We start from the raw sequence: 20,816 nt of genomic DNA, 5'->3' as shown, positions 1-20,816 counted from the left end.
AGTGAAACAAGATCCTCCATCAAAAATCTGGAGGCACAAGTGGGCCAGCTAAGTAAGAAAGTCATTGAAACTCCTCCCAGTATTCTCCCAAGCAATACAGAAGAGAATCCAAAAGGAGAGTGCAAAGCTATTGATGTAATCAATATGGCCGAATGCACAAGGGAGGAGGAGGACGAAAATCCTAGTGAGGAAGACCTCCTGGGACGTCTCTCAAGCAAGAGGGAGTTTCCTATTAAGGATCCAAAGGAATCTGAGGCTCATATAGAGACCATAGAGATTCCATTAAATCTCCTTCTGCCATTCATGAGCTCTGAAGACTATTCTTCCTATGAAGAGGATGAAGATGTGACTGGAGAGCAAGTTGCTCAATATTTAGGAGCTATCATGAAGCTGAATGCCAAGTTGTTTGGTAATGAGACTTGGGAAAGTGAACCTCCCTTGCTCATTAATGAACTAGATACCTGGATTCAGCAAATTTTACCTCAAAAGAGACAAGATCCTGGTAAGTTCTTAATACCTTGTACCATAGGCACCATGACCTTTGAAAAAGCTCTATGTGATCTAGGGTCAGGGATAAATCTTATGCCACTCTCTGTAATGGAGAAGCTGGGGATCATTGAGGTACAACCTGCCTTGTTCTCATTATAATTGGCAGACAAGTCATTAAGACAAGCTTATGGAGTAGTAGAGGACATGTTAGTAAAGGTTGAAGGCCTTTACATCCCTGTTGATTTTATAATCTTAGACACTGGGAAGGAAGAGGATGAGTGTATCATCCTTGGAAGACCTTTCCTAGCCACAGCAGGAGCTGTGATAGATGTCAACAGAGGTGAATTAGTCCTTCAATTGAATGGGGACTACCTGGTGTTTAAGGCACATGGCCATCCCTCTCTGACAAAAGAGAGTGAGCACAAAGAGCTTCTCTCAGTTCAGAGTCAAGAAAAGCCCCCACAGTCAAACTCTAAGTTTGGTGTTGGGAGGCCACAACCAAACACTAAGTTTGGTGTTAAGACCCCATATCCAAACTCTAAGTTTGGTGTTGGGACTATACAACATTGACCTGATCACCTGGTGGCTCCATGAGAGCCCACTGTCAAGCTATTGACATTAAAGAAGCGCTTGTTGGGAGGCAACCCAATTTTATTTATCTAATTTTTATTTTATTTTATTTTAATGTTATTTTGTGTTTTATTAGGTACATGATCATGTGGAGTCACGAAAAAAAATATAAAAATTAAAAATAGAATCAAAAATAGCAGAAGAAAAATCACACCCTGGAGGAAGGACAGACTGGCATTCAACGCCATTAATGAGCATCTGGCTGGCGTTCAACGCCAGAACAGAGCATGAATCTGGTGCTGAATGCCAGAAACAAGCAACATTCTGGTGTTTGAACGCCAGGAATGTGCCTTGAGAAAAGCTGGCGCTGAACGCTAGTAACAAGCATGGAACTGGCGTTCAACGCCAGAAACATGCTACACATGGGCGTTAAACGCCCAGAACATGCTTTACATGGGCGTTGAACGCCCAGAACATGCATCCCCTCGGCGTTTAAATGCCATAATGGTATGCAAAGGCATTTTGCATGCCTATTTGGTGCAGGGATGTAATTCCTTGACACCTCAGGATCTGTGGACCCCACAGGATAATCTCAGGATCTGTGGACCCCACAGGATCCCCACCTAATATATTCCCACCTTACCTCCTAATCCTATAACACTCTTCCCCATGTCACACTTCCCAACAACTTCAATCTCTCTTCCCAATTACCCCCTTCACCACTCACATCCACCCACTCTTCCCCATAAACCCCACCTACCTTCAAAATTCAAAAACATTTTCCCACCCAAACCCACCCTAAATGGCCGAACCTACCCTCTCCCATTTTCCTATATAAACCCCTCCATTCCACTTCATTTTCACACAACACAACCCCCTCTTCCATACCTTGGCCGAAACACCATCTCTCCCTCTCCACCATATTTTCTTCTTCTTCTTCTTCTCTTCTTTCTTCTCTTGCTCGAGGACGAGCAATATTTTAAGTTTGGTATGGAAAAAGCATAAGCTTTTTGTTTTTCCATTAATCCTCTAGAAAAGGAAAAGGGAAGACAAAAGCTTCCACCTCCGAGTCATGGGAGATGGAAAGATTCGTCTCCAAAAGCCATCAAGACCACTTCTATGATGTTGTGGCAAAGAAGAAGGTGATCCCTGAGGTCCCTTTCAAGCTCAAGAAAAATGAGTATCCGGAGATTCGACATGAGATCCGATGAAAAAGTTGGGAAGTCCTAACCAACCCCATGCAAAAAGTCAGAATCTTAATGGTTCAAGAGTTCTATGCCAATGCATGGATCACTAGGAACCATGATCAAAGTATGAACCCGAATCCAAAGAATTATCTCACAATGGTTCGGGGGAAATACTTTGATTTTAGTCCGGAAAATGTGAGGTTGGCGTTCCACTTGCCCATGATGCAAGGAGATGAACGCCCCTATACTAGAAGGGTCAACTTTAATCAAAGGTTGGACCAAGTCCTAATGGACATATGTGTGGAAGGAGCTCAATGGAAAAGAGACTCCAAAGGCAAGCCAGTTCAACTAAGAAGACTGGACCTCAAGCCTGTGGCTAGAGGATGGTTGGAGTTCATTCAACGCTCCATCATTCCCACTAGCAACCGATCTGAAGTTACTGTGGATCGGGCCATCATGATTCATAGCATCATGATTGGAGAGGAAGTAGAAGTTCATGAAGTCATCTCCAATGAAATCTACAAAATAACCGAAAAGCCCTCCACCATGGCAAGGCTGGCTTTTCCTCACCTTATTTGCCATCTATGTTACTCAGCTGGAGTTATCATAGAAGGAGACATCTCCATTGAAGAGGATAAGCCCATCACCAAGAAGAGGATGGAGCAAGCAAGAGAGACCCTCCACGGATCTCAAGAGATGCATGAGGAAGCTCATCATCAAGAAATCCCTGAGATGCCTCAAAGGATGCACTTTCCTCCCAACAACTATTGGGAATAACTCAACACTTCCTTAGAAGATTTGAGCTACAATGTGGAACAATTAAGGGTGGAACATCATGAGCACTCCATCATTCTCCATGAAATAAGAGAAGATCAAAGAGCAATGAGGGAGGAGCAACAAAGGCAAGGAAGGGACATAGAAGAGCTTAAGGACATTGTTGGTCCTTCAAGAAGGAGACGCCACTAAGGTGGATTCATTCCTTGTTCTTATTTCTTTCTGTTTTTCGGTTTTTATGTTGTGTTTATGTTTTGTGTCTCTACTTTATGATCATTAGTGTTTAGTAACTATGTCTTAAAGCTATGAATAATTCCATTAATACTTCACCTTTCTTAAATGAAAAATGTTTTAATTCAAAAGAACAAGAAGTACATGAATTTCGAATTTATCTTTGAATTTAGTTCAATTATATTGATGTGGTGACAATACTTTTTGTTTTCTGAATGAATGCTTGAACAGTGCATAATTTTGATCCTGTTGTTTATGAATGTTAAAATTGTTGGCTCTTGAAAGAATGATGAACAAAGAGAAATGTTATTGACAATCTGAAAAATCATAAATTTGATTCTTGAAGCAAGAAAAAGCAGTGAATGGCGAAAAAAAAAAGAAGAAAGAAAAAGAAAAAGCAAGCAGAAAAAGCCAATAGCCCTTAAAACCAAAAGGCAAGGGTAAAAAGGATCCAAGGCTTTGAGCATCAATGGATAGGAGGGCCCAAGGAAATAAAATCCAGGACTAAGCGGCTAAATCAAGCTGTCCCTAACCATGTGCTTGTGTCATGCAGGTCCAAGTGAAAAGCTTGAGACTGAGTGGTTAAAGTCGTGATCCAAAGCAAAAGAGTGTGCTTAAGAGCTCTGAACACCACTAACTGGGGACTCTTGCAAAGCTGAGTCACAATCTGAAAAGGTTCACCCAGTTATGTGTTTGTGGCATTTATGTATCCGGTGGTAATACTGGAAAACAAAGTGCTTAGGGCCACGGCCAAGACTCATAAGTAACTGTGTTCAAGAATCAACATGCTTAACTAGGAAAATCAATAACACTATCCAAAATTCTAAGTTCCTAGAGAAGCCAATCATTCTAAACTTCAAAGGAAAAAGTGAGATGCCAAAACTGTTCAGAAGCAAAAAGCTACAAGTCCCGCTCATCTAATTAGAACTAATATTCATTGATAATCTGAATTTATAGTATATTCTCTTCTTTTTATCCTATTTGATTTTCAGTTGCTTGGGGACAAGCAACAATTTAAGTTTGGTGTTGTGATGAGCGGATAATTTATACGCTTTTTGGCATTATTTTTAGGTAGTTTTTAGTAAGTTCAAGCTACTTTTAGGGATGTTTTCATTAGTTTTTATGTTAAATTCACATTTCTGGACTTTACTATGAGTTTGTGTGTTTTTCTGTGATTTCAGGTAATTTCTGGCTGAAATTGAGGGACTTGAGCAAAACTCTGAAAGAAGGCTGACAAAAGGACTGCTGATGCTGTTGGAATCTGACCTCCCTACACTCAAAATGGATTTTCTGGCGCTACAGAATATCAAATGGCGCGCTCTTAACGGCGTTGGAAAGTAGACATCCAGAGCTTTCCAGAAATATATAATAGTTCATACTTTATTTGGGAATTGACGACGTAAAGTGGCGCTCAACGCCAAGTACATGCTGCTGTCTGGAGTCAAACGCCAGAAACACGTCACAACCCGGAGTTGAACGCCAGAAACACGCTATAACTCGGCGTTCAACTCCAAAGGAAGCCTCAAATCGTGGATAGATCAAGCTCAGCCCAAACACACACCAAGTGGGCCCTGGAAGTGAATTTATGCATCAATTACTTACCTCTGTAAACCCTAGTAGCTTGTTTAGTATAAATAAGACTTTTTACTAGTGTATTAGTCATCTTTTGACCACGTTTCATCTTTGGTCTCAGTTTTGTATTATTCTTCATCTTAGGAGGCCATTGATCACGTTTTGGGGGGGGGGGGGCTGGCCATTCGGCCATGCCTGAACCTTTCACTTATGTATTTTCAACGGTGGAGTTTCTACACACCATAGATTAAGGGTGTGGAGCTCTGCTGTACCTCAAGTTTCAATACAATTACTATTATTTTCTATTCAATTTTCTTTTTATTCTTATTCTAAGATATACGTTGCACTTCAACTTGATGAATGTGATGATCCGTGACACTCATCATCATTCTCACCTATGAACGCGCGTGACTGACAACCACTTCCGTTCTACCTTAGGCCGGGCGCATATCTCTTAGATTCCCCAACAGAATCTTCGTGGTATAAGCTAGATAGATGGCGGCATTCATGGGAATCCGGAAAGTCTAACCTTGTCTGTGGTATTCCGAGTAGAATTCTGAGAATCCAGAAAGTCTAACCTTGTCTGTGGTATTCCGAGTAGGATTCCGGGATTGAATGACTGAATGACTGTGACAAGCTTCGAACTCCTAAAGGCTGTGCGTTAGTGACAGACGCAAAAGAATCAAGGGATTCTATTCTAACCTGATTGAGAACCGACAGATGATTAGCCGTGCTGTGACAGAGCATAGGACCATTTTCACTGAGAGAATGGGATGTAGCCATTGACAACGGTGATGCCCTACATATAGCTTGCCATGGAAAGGAGTAAGAAGGATTGGATGAATGTAATAAGAAAGTAAAGATTCAAGAGGAGCACAGCATCTCCATACGCCTATCTGAAATTCCCACTATTGATTTACATAAGTATTTCTATCCTATTTTATTTTCTGTTTATTAATAATTTTCGAACTTATCCATAATCAATTATTATCCGCCTGACTGAGATTTATAAGACGACCATAGCTTGCTTCATACCAACAATCTCTGTGGGATCGACCCTTACTCACGTAAGGTATTACTTGGATGACCCAGTACACTTGCTGGTTAAGTTGAACGGAGTTGTGACCACACATAGTTGTGAACCATGGTATTGGCATCATGTTTTTGGCGCCATTGCCAGGGAAAGAAAAAGCAATGAATTTTACAAAATACAATAACAAATGAATCACAATTTCGTCCACCACCTTTTCATTTCACAACACTTATGCATTGATTTTGTTGAGCTACACTTTGCTTTGGGGCATTTTATCCCCTTTTTATTTCTTTCTTTTTTCTTCTTTTTTCTTTCTTTTTCTATATTTTTTTCTTTTCCATATCATTTTTTTTCTTTTTTTTTTCTTTTTCTTATTTTTTTTATATACAAGAGCATCAATGCATAAGGTTTTACATTTGAGTAATACATGGGTATGTACCCAATTCCCAATATTTTCAATAGCAATACAAAACTACCTTTTTATTCCCCCAATGTCCTAAGATTCCCACACTTGAATGGTACTCACACACACTAGCCTAAGCCAATCAAAGATCCAAATTAAGGACATTTATTGTTTTTCGCTTTAAGGCTTGTAATGTGCTAAATTAAGAACAAGTGGGTTAATCGTAGGCACAAATTGGCTAACAATGGAAGATAAAAGGTAAGGCTATTTGGGTAAGTGAGCTAATGAAATGATGGCCTCAATCATATAAATGCATGTATGCACAAAATAATGGAAATAGAGAATTAAACAAATCAAAGATCACAATCATAGAAAGAGAATAATGCACACAAGAAGGAAAATAAGTGGTTATAAGATGTAACCACACCATTAGGCTCAAATCTCACTTGCTTGTGTTCTTAGCTCAAAACATGATCCATAACATATATAATTCAAGCAAGTTCTATGAAAAGTTTTCACTCAAATCAATTGGTGCCCTATAGATAGAAATCTTGAAAATTTTTATTATTTTGACTAAGCTTATTTTGTCTATATATGCAAAATTAAGAAAATGCAAGTAAAAAACCATAAAATCCTAGAATGAAATGCAAAAGTGTTAGGATTAGAAATTTGTCACCCAAAATCGCCGACAGGTCAGACGACCTTCCCACACTTAAAAGTTTGCACCGTCCTCGGTGCACTCAAAGATGAGCAAGGGGGTACGGCGACTCTCCGGATTGCTACGTGTTCTTAGTCTTGCTTCCGTTTCCATGTTTGCTTGTGGTGAATCATTTATGACAAACAAAAATATAACACCATAAGATGAGAAAACAAAAGCAAGGAAGCATAATTGTTGGAATGAGGTACTAATCACTAGAATTGAGTGAGTGAATTAGTGTGACATTAATGACAAATAAGTGTGTGAATTCTAAATTGCGCGGTTTAGAACACACATTAGCATAAAAGGGCGATGTCACAAAAGAAGCATGCACTTCACTTATCCTAGTGTGCTTGAGATGCTTCAAGTAAACTTGTAAGGTAAAACAAGCATTAAAGAAGCATGAAAGCATTCAAGTCAAACACATATGGATGCATATGATCATAAAATATAATGCATTAAGGTAAATGCACAACATCATCCCTCAAGAGATTGCCCACTCAAAGAGAGAGTTCAAATCACATGGTGGCTAGCTACAACATGCAATTCAAAAGAGTTACAGACTCAAAGGCAATTCTCATCACTTGGTATTTTTCAAAAGGTAAGCATAAAAAACTCAAAACTAAGTAGCAAAATATAACCTCAATCATAGAATCCAACAAAGATTATCTAAAAACATTCATGCTAAAATAGCATTTAGGCAATAAGGGGTAGCAATGTATAGTAAACAAAGTCAAAAATCCAACACTTATGATGAAAAGAGAGAAAATAAAATGAAAACTAAACTAAAACTAACGAATTAACTAATTGACTAACTAATTAACTAACTAAAATAAATGGTTATCAATGGTGTTTGGGAGTGTTGGATGAGGGGTAGGAGAGGGAAAGAAGAAAGGAGGAGGAAAGAAATGGAAAGAGGAGAAGAAAAGAAATGTGGTAAAGGAAGGAAATCCGCGTGTACGCACGCATGGAGCGCGCGCGCGGATGGCTTATTTCGAGAGTGACGCGTACGCGTCATGTGCGCGTGCGCGCGAGTGGGGTTGTGCCAAAGGCACAACGTTGTCGCGGCGTAGGCATAACTCTCTGAAAAATGTATGGAATGTGGAACTTCTCAATCCACGCGTACGCACGCATGGCGCGCTCGCGTGGATGGTCGAAAACGCTTGATGCACGCGTACGCATATAGTGCGCGTACGCGTGGATGGTGCTTTGTTTTTCAAAAAATTTTTGCTATGTTTTTGCACCAATCCAAGCATTCCAAACCTCCAAACAGCTACCAAAACAACATAAAACCTTATTTAACATACTAAACTACCAAATATACTCAACTAACTAAACAAAATATGAAATTAGACTAATTCTACTAAATATTTACAAAAGAGAAAATTAAAAGAATTTACCATGGTGGGGTGTCTCCCACCTAACACTTTTGTTTATTGTCCTTAAGTTGGACTTATAGGGAGCTCCTCTCAAGGTGGCTTGTGCTTGAATTCATCTTAGAACTCCCACCAATGCTTGGTTCTCCATTGTGCCCCAAGATTTCTTATGAATTGAGCCAAGTGTTGGTGGAGTTCTTCACAAGCTTGGGACTCCCAAAGTTGATCCTCTTCTTGTGATCCGGGGTCCCACACTTTATTTTCACACCCTTCTAGAAGTTGATCATCATTATTAGCCCAACCGGGTGGTGAGTAAGGTGAATTCTCTATATAGTGGCCAACAATCCACCTAGACCCATCTATTTGAGCACTATTCCAACCTTTATATCTCATGTTTGATGCATCAACCATAATGAGCCTTGATTTGCAACGCCCACCACAAAACCTTTTCCGCTTACGCTTCATCCCATAAACTTCCCTAAGTTGGCCGTCCATTTCAAGCAAACCATATTCAAGTGGAATAATAAAGCTAATAGAAATGAATTTCACCCACTCAAATGAAGGTGTAGGTGGCAATCTAGGCAAAGATGCTTCCAATGATCTTGACAAAGCATAACCAACCCTCGTTCTTCTATTTCTAGGGACTTCCACCTCTTCACAAGATCTCTTAATCTCAATCCTTTGTTCAACAATTTTATCTAAACATTTTCCCTTACTCAACTCATAATAGGGAGGGTGAGAAAAATTTACCTCCTCAACACTTTCAAATCCAACCGGAGAAGGTTCTTCATACTCAAAGGATTCTTCACCACTAAGACTTGATGCTTGATCTTCATCACCAAGGGAACTCAATTCTTTCTCTATCACATCCAAGTCTTCATATGGAATATGCCTTGGAAGGTGTGCATTTTCCTCCCTAGCATCAATTTCAATAATCTTGGAGGGGTTTTCTTCAACTCTATGTTCCCATGGAGGCTCCGCATCTCCTAAGTCTTCTACCACTTCTTCCTTGTCTTCAACAATTAAAGCTTCCTCCAATTGTTCCAATACAAAGCAACTTCCCTCATTTCTGATGGGCGAAATTGTGATCACTACAACTTCGCACAACTAACCAGCAAGTGTACTGGGTCGTCCAAGTAATAAACCTTACGCGAGTAAGGGTCGATCCCTCAGAGATTGTTGGTATGAAGCAAGCTATGGTCACCTTGTAAATCTCAGTCAGGCAGACTCAAATGGGTATAGATGATGAATAAAGCATAAAGATAAAGATAGAGATACTTATGTATATCATTGGTGAGAGCTTCAGATAAGCGTATGAAGATGCCTTCCCTTCCGTCTCTCTGCTTTCCTACTGTCTTCATCCAATCCTTCTTACTCCTTTCCATGACAAGCTTATGCAAGGGTTTCACCGTTGTCAGTGGCTACCTCCCATCCTCTCAGTGAAAATGTTCCTATGCTCTGTCACAGCATATGGCTAATCAGCTGTCGGTTCTCGGTCAGGCCGGAATAGAATCCAGTGATTCTTTTGCGTCTGTCATTAACGCCCCGCCTGCTAGGAGTTTGAAGCACGTCACAGTCATTCAATCATTGAATCCTACTCAGAATACCACAGACAAGGTTAGACCTTCCGGATTCTCTTGAATGCCGCCATCAGTTCTCGCCTATACCACGAAGACTCTGATCTCACGGAATGGCTGGCTCGTTTGTCAGGCGAGCACTCGGTTGTCAGGCGATCAACCATGCATCGTGTATCAGGAATCCAAGAGATATTCACTAGAGCCTCGTATGCTTGTAGAACAAGAGTGGTTGTCAATCACTTTGTTCATGAGTGAGAATGATGATGAGTGTCACGGATCATCACATTCATCAAGTTGAAGAACAAATGATATCTTGGACAAAGAACAAGCGGAATTGAATAGAAGAACAATAGTAATTGCATTAATACTCGAGGTACAACAGAGCTCCACACCTTAATCTATGGTGTGTAGAAACTCCACCGTTGAAAATACATAAGAACAAGGTCTAGGCATGGCCGTGAGGCCAGCCTTCCAATGATCTAAGATAGCATAAAACTCAAAGATAGCTACCAAGATGTCAAATACAATAGTAAAAGGTCCTACTTATAGAAAACTAGTAGCCTAAGGTGTACAAAGATGAGTAAATGACATAAAAATCCACTTCCGGGCCCACTTGGTGTGTGCTTGGGCTGAGCAATGAAGCATTTTCGTTTAGAGATTCTCCTTGGAGTTAAACGCCAGCTTTGGTGCCAGTTTGGGCGTTTAACTCCCATTCTTGTACCAGTTCCGGCGTTTAACGCTGGAATTCCTGAGGGTGACTTTGAATGCCGGTTTGGGCCATCAAATCTTGGGCAAAGTATGGACTATCATATATTGCTGGAAAGCCCAGGATGTCTACTTTCCAACGCCGTTAAAAGCGCGCCAATTGGGCTTCTGTAGCTCCAGAAAATCCACTTCGAGTGCAGGGAGGTCAGAATCCAACAGCATCTGCAGTCCTTTTCAGTCTCTGAATCAGATTTTTGCTCAGGTCCCTCAATTTCAGCCAGAAAATACCTGAAATCACAGAAAAACACACAAACTCATAGTAAAGTCCAGAAAAGTGAATTTTAACTAAAAACTAATAAAAATATACTAAGAACTCAACTAAAACTACCAAAAACATACTAAAAACAATGCCAAAAAGGGTACAAATTATCCGCTCATCACAACACCAAACTTAAATTGTTGCTTGTCCCCAAGCAACTGAAAATCAACAAGATAAAAAGAAGAGAATATACTATAGACTCTAAATTATCAATGAAACTTAGCTCCAAATTAGATGAGCGGGACTAGTAGCTTTTTGCCTCCGAACAGTTTTGGCATCTCACTTTATCCTTTGAAATTCAGAATGATTGGCTTCTTTAGGAACTCAGAATCCAGATAGTGTTATTGATTCTCCTAGTTAAGTATGATGATTCTTGAACACAGCTACTTTATGAGTCTTGGCCGTGGCCCAAAGCACTCTGTCTTCCAGTATTACCACCGGATACATACATGCCACAGACACATAATTGGGTGAACCTTTTCAGATTGTGACTCAGCTTTGCTAGAGTCCCCAATTAGAGGTGTCCAGGGTTCTTAAGCACACTCTTTTTGCCTTGGATCACAACTTTATTTTTTTTCTTTCTTTTTCTCTTTCTTTTCTTTTTTCGTCTCTCTCTTTCTCTTTTTTTTTTTTGTATTCACTGCTTTTTCTTGCTTCAAGAATCATTTTTATGATTTTTCAGATCCTCAGTAACATGTCTCCTTTTTCATCATTCTTTCAAGAGCCAACAATTTTAACATTCATGAACCACAAATTCAAAAGACATATGCACTGTTCAAGCATACATTCAGAAAACAAAAAGTATTGCCACCACATCAAACTAATTAAGCTGGTTTTAAAGATGAATTCGAAATCCTGTACTTCTTGTTCTTTTGTGATAAAAACAGTTTTCTTTTAAGAAAGGTGATGGATTCATAGGACATTCATAACTTTAAGGCATAGACACTAAGACACTAATGATCATAAGACACAAACATAGATAAACATAAGCATAGAAATTCGAAAAACAGAAAAATAAAGAACAAGGAGATTAAAGAACGGGTCCACCTCAGTGATGGCGGCTTGTTCTTCCTCTTGAAGGTCTTATGGAGTGCTTGAGCTCCTCAATGTCTCTTCCTTGTCTTTGTTGCTCATCTCTCATGATTCTTTGATCTTCTCTAATTTCATGGAGGAGGATGGCATGTTCTTGGTGCTCCACCCTTAGTTGTCCCATGTTGGAACTCAATTCTCCTAGGGAGGTGTTAATTTGCTCCCAGTAGTCTTGTGGAGGAAAGTGCATCCCTTGAGATGAATCTCTCCATCTCCCATGACTCGGAGGTGGAAGCTTTTGCCTTCCCTTTCCTCTTTCTAGAGGTTTCTCCGGCCTTGGATGCCATAAATGGTTATGGAAAAACAAAAACAATGCTTTTACCACACCAAACTTAAAAGGTTTGCTCGTCCTCGAGCAAAAGAAGAAAGATGAGAGTAGAAGAAAAAGAAATGAGGAAAAAGGGTGTGGCTTATGTATTCGGCCAAAGAGGGGGAGAAGTGGTGTTTAGGTTGTGTGAAAATGAAGGAGTGAAGAAGGGTATATATAAGAGAGGAGGGGTTTTATGAAGGATGGATGTGAGTGGTGAAGAGAAAGATGGGATTTGATAGGTGAAGGGTTTTTGGGGAAGAGGAGTTGAGGTGATTGGGGAATGGGTGAAGAAGAGAGAGAGTGGTGGGGTTGGTGGGGATCCTGTGGGGTCCACAGATCCTGTGGTGTCAAGGAAAAGTCATCCCTGCACCAAATGGCACTCAAAATCACGTTTTGAGCCATTTCTGGCGTTAAACGCCGGGCTGGTGCCCATTCCTGGCGTTTAACGCCAGGTTCTTACCCTTTTCTGGCATTTAATGCCAGTCTGGTGCCCCTTTCTGGCGTTAAACGCCCAGAATGGTGCCAGACTGGGCGTTAAACGCCCAATTGCTAGCCTCACTGGCGTTTAAACGCCAGTGGGTTCTTCCTCCAGGGTGTGCTGATTTTCTTCCTGTTTTTCATTCTGTTTTTGCTTTTTCAATTGATTTTGTGTCTTCTTATGATCATCAACCTATAAAAAACATAAAATAACAAAAGAAAATAGATAAAATATAACATTGGGTTGCCTCCCAACAAGCGCTTCTTTAATGTCAGTAGCTTGACAGAGGGCTCTCATGGAGCCTCACAGATACTCAGAGCAATGTTGGAACCTCCCAACACCAAACTTAGAGTTTGAATGTGGGGGTTCAACACCAAACTTAGAGTTTGGTTGTGGCCTCCCAACACCAAACTTAGAGTTTGACTGTGGGGGCTCTGTTTGTCTCTGATTTGAGAGAAGCTCTTCATGCTTCCTCTCCATGATGACAGAGGGATATCCTTGAGCCTTAAACACATAGGATTTTTCATTCACTTGAATGATCAGTTCTCCTCCATCAACATCAATCACAGCCTTTGCTGTGACTAGGAAGGGTCTGCCAAGGATGATAGATTCATCCATGCATTTTCCAGTCTCTAGGACTATGAAATCAGCAGGGATGTAATGGTCTTCATACTTCACCAAAACATCCTCTACAAGTCCATGAGCTTGTTTTCTTGAGTTGTCTGCCATCTCTAGTGAGATTCTTGCAGCTTGTACCTCAAAGATCCTTAGCTTCTCCATTACAGAGAGAGGCATGAGGTTTACACTTGACCCTAAGTCATATAGAGCCTTCTTGAAGGTCATGGTGCCTATGGTACAAGGTATTGAAAACTTTCCAGGATCTTGTTTCTTTTGAGGTAATTTCTGCCTAGACAAGTCATCCAGTTCTTTGGTGAGCAAAGGGAGTTCATCCTCCCAAGTCTCATTTCCAAATAACTTGTCATTTAGCTTCATGATTGCTCCAAGGTATTTAGCAACTTGCTCTTTAGTGACATACTCATCCTCTTCAGAGGAAGAATACTCATCAGAGCTCATGAATGGCAGAAGTAAATCCAGTGGGATCTCTATGGTCTCATTTTGAGCCTCAGATTCCCATGGTTCCTCATTGGGGAACTCTGTGGAGGCTAGTGCACGCCCATTGAGGCCTTCCTCAGTGGCGTCCACTTCCTCTCTTTCCTCTCCAGATTCGGCCATGGTTATGGCTTTGCACTCTCCTTTTGGATTTTCTTCTGTATTACTTGGGAGAGTACTAGGAGGGAGTTCAGTAACTTTCTTGCTCAGCTGTCCCACTTGTGCCTCCAAATTCCTAATGGAGGACCTTGTTTCAGTCATGAAACTTTGAGTGGTTTTGATTAGATCAGAGACCATGGTTGCTAAGTCAGAGGGGTTCTGCTTAGAATTCTCTGTCTGTTGCTGAGAAGATGATGGAAAAGGCTTGCCATTGCTACACCTGTTTCTTTCACCATTATTGTTGAAACCTTGTTGAGGTCTCTCTTGATTCTTCCATGAGAAATTTGGGTGATTTCTCCATGAAGAATTATAGGTGTTTCCATAGGGTTCTCCTAGGTAATTCACCTCTTCCATTGAAGGGTTCCCAGGATCATAAGCTTCTTCTTTAGATGAAGCATCCTTAGTACTGCTTGGTGCATTTTGCATTCCAGACAGACTTTGAGAAATCAAATTGACTTGTTGAGTCAATATTTTATTCTGAGCCAATATGGTATTCAGAGTATCAATCTCAAGAACTCCTTTCTTCTGATTAGTCCCATTGTTCACAGGATTCCTTTCAGAAGTGTACATGAATTGGTTATTTGCAACCATTTCAATTAGTTCTTGAGCCTCTGTAGGCGTCTTCTTCAGATGAAGAGATCCTCCAGCAGAGCTATCCAAGGACATCTTGGATAGTTCAGAGAGACCATCATAGAAAATACCTATGATGCTCCATTCAGAAAGCATGTCTGAGGGACACTTTCTGATTAATTGTTTGTATCTTTCCCAAGCTTCATAGAGGGATTCTCCATCCTTCTGTCTGAAGGTTTGGACTTCCACTCTAAGCTTACTCAATTTTTGAGGTGGAAAGAACTTTGCCAAGAAGGCATTGACTAGCTTTTCCCAAGAGTCCAGGCTTTCTTTAGGTTGAGAGTTCAACCATATTCTAGCTCTGTCTCTTACAGCAAAAGGGAATAGCATCAGTCTGTAGACCTCAGGGTCAACCCCATTAGTCTTGACTGTGTCACAGATTTGCAAGAATTCAGCTAAGAACTGATGAGGATCTTCCAATGGAAGTCCATGGAACTTGCAATTCTGTTGCATTAGAGAAACTAATTGAGGCTTAAGCTCAAAGTTGTTTGCTCCAATGGCAGGGATAGAAATGCTTCTCCCATAGAAGTCGGGAGTAGGTGCAGTAAAGTCACCCAGCACCTTCCTTGCATTGTTGGCATTGTTGTTGTTTTCGGCTGCCATATCTTCTTCTCCTTTAAAGAATTCGGTTAGGTCCTCTACAGAGAGTTGTGCCTTAGCTTCTCTTAGCTTTCGCTTCAAGGTCCTCTCAGGTTCAGGGTCAGCTTCAACAAGAATGCCTTTGTCTTTGTTCCTGCTCATATGAAATAGAAGAGAACAAGAAAATATGGAATCCTCTATGTCACAATATAGAGATTCCTTGAGGTGTCAGAGGAACAGAAAAATAGAAAGAAGAGGTAGAAGAATTCGAACTTAATTAGATAGAGTTCGAATTGTGCATTTAGAAGGAGTAGTACTCCATAAATAGAAGGATGTGGGAAGAGAGGAAGAAATTTTCGAAAATCAAGTGAAATATTTTGAAAACATTTTTGAAAAACTCTAATTGATTTTCGAAAATCAAGAGTGAGAAAGAGATCAAGAAATTTTTGAAAAAGATTTTTGAAACTAGAAATCAAAAAGATATGATTTGAAAACTATTTTGAAAAAGCTGTGATTAAAAATATATGATTGAAAAGTTATGCTTTTAAAAAGATATGATTGAAATGATATGATTTGAAAACAATTTTAAAAAGATTTGATTTTAAAAATTAATGACTTGCCTAACAAGAAAAGATATGATTCAAACATTAAACCTCTCTCAACAGAAAAGGCAACATACTTAAAATGTTCAATCAAATCATTAATTGTTAGTAAGTATCTTTGAAAAAGGAAAGAAATTGATTTTGAAAACATTTGATTGAAAAGATATGATTTGAAAAAGATTTGATTTTGAAAAACTTTGAAAACTTGAAAAAAATTGATTTTGAAAACAAATTCCTTCCCCTTGTGCCATCCTGGCGTTAAACGCCCAGAATGGTGCACATTCTGGCGTTTAACGCCCAATGCACTACCTTTTTGGGCGTTAAACGCCCAACCAGGCACCCTGGCTGGCGTTTAAACGCCAGTCTGTCCTTCTTCACTGGGCGTTTTGAACGCCCAGCTTTTTCTGTGTAATTCCTCTGCTGCATGTTCTGAATCTTCAGTTCCCTGTACTATTGACTTGAAAATAGAACCAAGATCAAATAAACAATGCATGCAAGACACCAAACTTAAAATAAGACACTAGACTCAAACAAGAAACATAAAATATTTTTGGGTTTTTTTATGATTTTGTAAAATTTTTTTTTTTGGATTTTTCGAAAATTAAGTGGAAGAAGAAAATAAAGGTATCAAAATTCTTAATGAGAATTCCAGGAATCATGCAATGTTAGTCTAAAGCTTCAGTCTAAAGGAATTAGACATGAATAGGCAAGCTTCAGCAGGACATTGCATTCAAGAGCTAAATTGATGATAATCAATCAGCTTTGGTGATAATAAGAACATCACCTTGAAACACTAGAATTCATTCTTAAGAACTCTGAAAAATACCTAATCTAAGCAACAAGATGAACCGTCAGTTGTCCATACTCGAACAATCCCCGGCAACGGCGCCAAAAACTTGGTGGGCGAAATTGTGATCACTACAACTTCGCACAACTAACCAGCAAGTGTACTGGGTCGTCCAAGTAATAAACCTTACGCGAGTAAGGGTCGATCCCTCAGAGATTGTTGGTATGAAGCAAGCTATGGTCACCTTGTAAATCTCAGTCAGGCAGACTCAAATGGGTATAGATGATGAATAAAGCATAAAGATAAAGATAGAGATACTTATGTATATCATTGGTGAGAGCTTCAGATAAGCGTATGAAGATGCCTTCCCTTCCGTCTCTCTGCTTTCCTACTGTCTTCATCCAATCCTTCTTACTCCTTTCCATGGCAAGCTTATGCAAGGGTTTCACCGTTGTCAGTGGCTACCTCCCATCCTCTCAGTGAAAATGTTCCTATGCTCTGTCACAGCATATGGCTAATCAGCTGTCGGTTCTCGGTCAGGCCGGAATAGAATCCAGTGATTCTTTTGCGTCTGTCACTAACGCCCCGCCTGCTAGGAGTTTGAAGCACGTCACAGTCATTCAATCATTGAATCCTACTCAGAATACCACAGACAAGGTTAGACCTTCCGGATTCTCTTGAATGCCGCCATCAGTTCTCGCCTATACCACGAAGACTCTGATCTCATGGAATGGCTGGCTCGTTTGTCAGGCGAGCACTCGGTTGTCAGGCGATCAACCATGCATCGTGTATCAGGAATCCAAGAGATATTCACTAGAGCCTCGTATGCTTGTAGAACAAGAGTGGTTGTCAGTCACTTTGTTCATGAGTGAGAATGATGATGAGTGTCACGGATCATCACATTCATCAAGTTGAAGAACAAATGATATCTTGGACAAAGAACAAGCGGAATTGAATAGAAGAACAATAGTAATTGCATTAATACTCGAGGTACAACAGAGCTCCACACCTTAATCTATGGTGTGTAGAAACTCCACCGTTGAAAATACATAAGAACAAGGTCTAGGCATGGCCATGAGGCCAGCCTCCCAATGATCTAAGATAGCATAAAACTCAAAGATAGCTACCAAGATGTCAAATACAATAGTAAAAGGTCCTACTTATAGAAAACTAGTAGCCTAAGGTGTACAAAGATGAGTAAATGACATAAAAATCCACTTCCGGGCCCACTTGGTGTGTGCTTGGGCTGAGCAATGAAGCATTTTCGTGTAGAGACTCTCCTTGGAGTTAAACGCCAGCTTTGGTGCCAGTTTGGGCGTTTAACTCCCATTCTTGTGCCAGTTCCGGCGTTTAACGCTGGAATTCCTGAGGGTGACTTTGAATGCCGGTTTGGGCCATCAAATCTTGGGCAAAGTATGGACTATCATATATTGCTGGAAAGCCCAGGATGTCTACTTTCCAACGCCGTTGAGAGCGCGCCAATTGGGCTTCTGTAGCTCCGAAAAATCCACTTCTAGTGCAGGGAGGTCAGAATCCAACAGCATCTGCAGTCCTTTTCAGTCTCTGAATCAGATTTTTGCTCAGGTCCCTCAATTTCAGCCAGAAAATACCTGAAATCACAGAAAAACACACAAACTCATAGTAAAGTCCAGAAAAGTGAATTTTAACTAAAAACTAATAAAAATATACTAAGAACTCAACTAAAACTACCAAAAACATAATAAAAACAATGCCAAAAAGGGTACAAATTATCCGCTCATCAATTTCCCACTAGAGTTTCCAATCTCTCCTTCATGCTATGTTCTTCATTTGATTCTCCACATGTAGTCATGGGAGTTCCTTGAGTGTTCAAGCATTGGGAGGCTAATTGATTTGTTACCGCATCCAAGGCGGCCATGAAATTTTGCACATCCCTTTTCATCTCTTCTTGCCCTTGAACAAGAACACCAAGGGTTTCATCCATTAGAGATTGGGATTGGTGGAAGGGTTCATCATTTTGGAGAAAGGGTTCATAGTAAGAAGATGGTTCTTCTTGGTAGAGTTGTGGTGGTTCAATATTCTCCACTCTTTCCACTTGTTGCACAACACACTCCATGGTTGCTTGAAATTGATCCAATGCTTCCTTGAGACAATCCCTTGACTCTTGTTCTGCTTGGATATCATGATAGGGATCATATGGGTCTTGGATCGATGGACATGAATATTCTTCCATATGAGGTTGTGGTGGAAGGTAGAATTCATCTTGTGGTTGAAAATTTTCATGTATTGGGGGTGGTTCATCTTGGTAATAATATGGAGGGTGTGGCTCTTGGAAATATTGATGTTGGAATTGTGGTGGCTCTATATGTGGTTCATATGGCTCATATGGTTGTTGGTAGGATGGATATAGATTAGGGTCATATGAAGGTGGTTGGTAAGAAGGGGATTGTGAGTATGGTTGAGAGTTATGTTGAGGATATAGATCATAGGCATATGGTGGTGGTTCTTGAAAGTCACAAGGAGATTCACCATAGCTATTGGATTGGTATGCATCATAGAATGGCTCTTCTTCATAGTGCATTGGTGGAGGTTGTTGCCATGAAAATTGATCATATGCATATGGCTCCTCCCACCTTTGGTTATCCCATCCTTGATACATCTCTTCATTGTAATCTCCACTTCCTACAATATAGTTGTAATCACACTCATAGCCAAAATGAGAATTCATGATAGTAAGAGAAGGCAAAAAACAAAAACAAAAAATTAGTAACAAATAAAGAGAACACACTAAAAACTAACAAAGAAGCAAAGAGCAAACATATTCACAATATTCACATATATACAATAACCAATAACACAACACCATTGCAACTCCCCGGCAACGGCGCCATTTTGCTGATTAGATTTTTGACGGTTTAGAATTTCACTAATGAAATCTCATTGTAAAGTATAGCTTCTAAACCAACAATAATCCTTTCATACAAAAGATTTTTTGTCACTAAAACAAACCCCTAAGTTTATAAACCGAAGTATTGAACCTCGGGTCGTTCTCCCTAGGAATTACAATAAAGTGTCTTGTTATTGGTTATGAATTATTTTTGGGGTTTTGATAAGAGGCATGAAAGATAAATGGCAAGAAAGTAAACTAATGGCTAAAAAGGTCTTGGCAAAGGTTGGTGGTCAAGGATCTCTATCCTAATCACTAACCACAATATGAGAATTAGCAAGGATTAATCTCATTAAATCATCCTCTAACTAGTAGTAAAGGAAAGTCAAATGAGCTATATCAATCCTAGTCCATAAGTCCTAACTCTCCACTAATTCAATTAGTGAGAACTAGAGTCAATGGATCCCAATCATCAATTACTTGGACATTAGTAACTCAAGAGTTCCTAAGTTACCTTTCCAAGCCAAGAACATAAAACTCTACTCTAAAATCCAACCAAGCATTTTCTCAAACACTTGAAAGGCACAAAAGAAAAGCATAGTAAATCAACAACAAGAATTAATTCTAACAACAATCAAATGTAAAGAATTAACAACAACAATTAAAGGAAACAAGATCTACATGAATTACCTCTTATTGAATTGAAAGAAAATGGAAGGAACAATAGTAGATCTACAACAAAACATAAGAACAACATAAAGGAAATTACAACAAAAGAATGGAAGAATGGTGAATCTAACAACAAGGAATTAAGAAGATAGAAGTAGAAGAAGGTGAATTAAAATCTAGATCTAAGAACTAAACATAATCCTAATCCTAATCCTAGAAACTAACTCTAACTAACTCTAACTACTAAACTAAGCTAAACTAAACTAATGGTAACTAACTTGTGTTTCCCTCTTCACTCCTTGGGTTAAATAGCATCAGAAATGAGTTGGATTGGGCCCACAAGGCTTTAGAATTTGCTGGCCACGTTTTGCTTTAAGTGAACCAGGTGGCAGCAACGGCGCGTGCGCGTACTATGCGCGTACGCATCACCATGCGTGGTTCAACCATAGCAAATCTTATATCGTTTCGAAACCCCAGATGTTAGCTTTCCAACCCAACTAGAACCGCATCATTTGGACCTCTGTAGCTCAAGTTATGGTCGTTTAAGTGCGAAGAGGTCGGCTTGACAGCTTTCCGGTTCTTTCATTTCTTCATGAGTTCTCCA

The 20,816-nt window shown here is 39.9% G+C and overlaps 1 non-coding gene across 1 annotated transcript; it reads left to right on the top strand.

Moving 5' to 3' along the window:
- The first annotated feature begins 14,799 nt into the window (after positions 1 to 14,799).
- Positions 14,800 to 14,907, top strand: LOC130972220 (small nucleolar RNA R71). The gene has a single exon (XR_009083413.1). It is a non-coding gene; the product is annotated as a small nucleolar RNA R71 (small nucleolar RNA).
- Positions 14,908 to 20,816: the final 5,909 nt, after the last annotated feature.

Source organism: Arachis stenosperma, chromosome 3 (assembly GCF_014773155.1).
Source record: "Arachis stenosperma cultivar V10309 chromosome 3, arast.V10309.gnm1.PFL2, whole genome shotgun sequence".
In the NCBI taxonomy this organism is placed as follows: Eukaryota; Viridiplantae; Streptophyta; class Magnoliopsida; order Fabales; family Fabaceae; genus Arachis; species Arachis stenosperma.
Note: the sequence above shows the minus strand (reverse complement) of the source record. Positions and strands in the feature narration are given on the sequence as shown.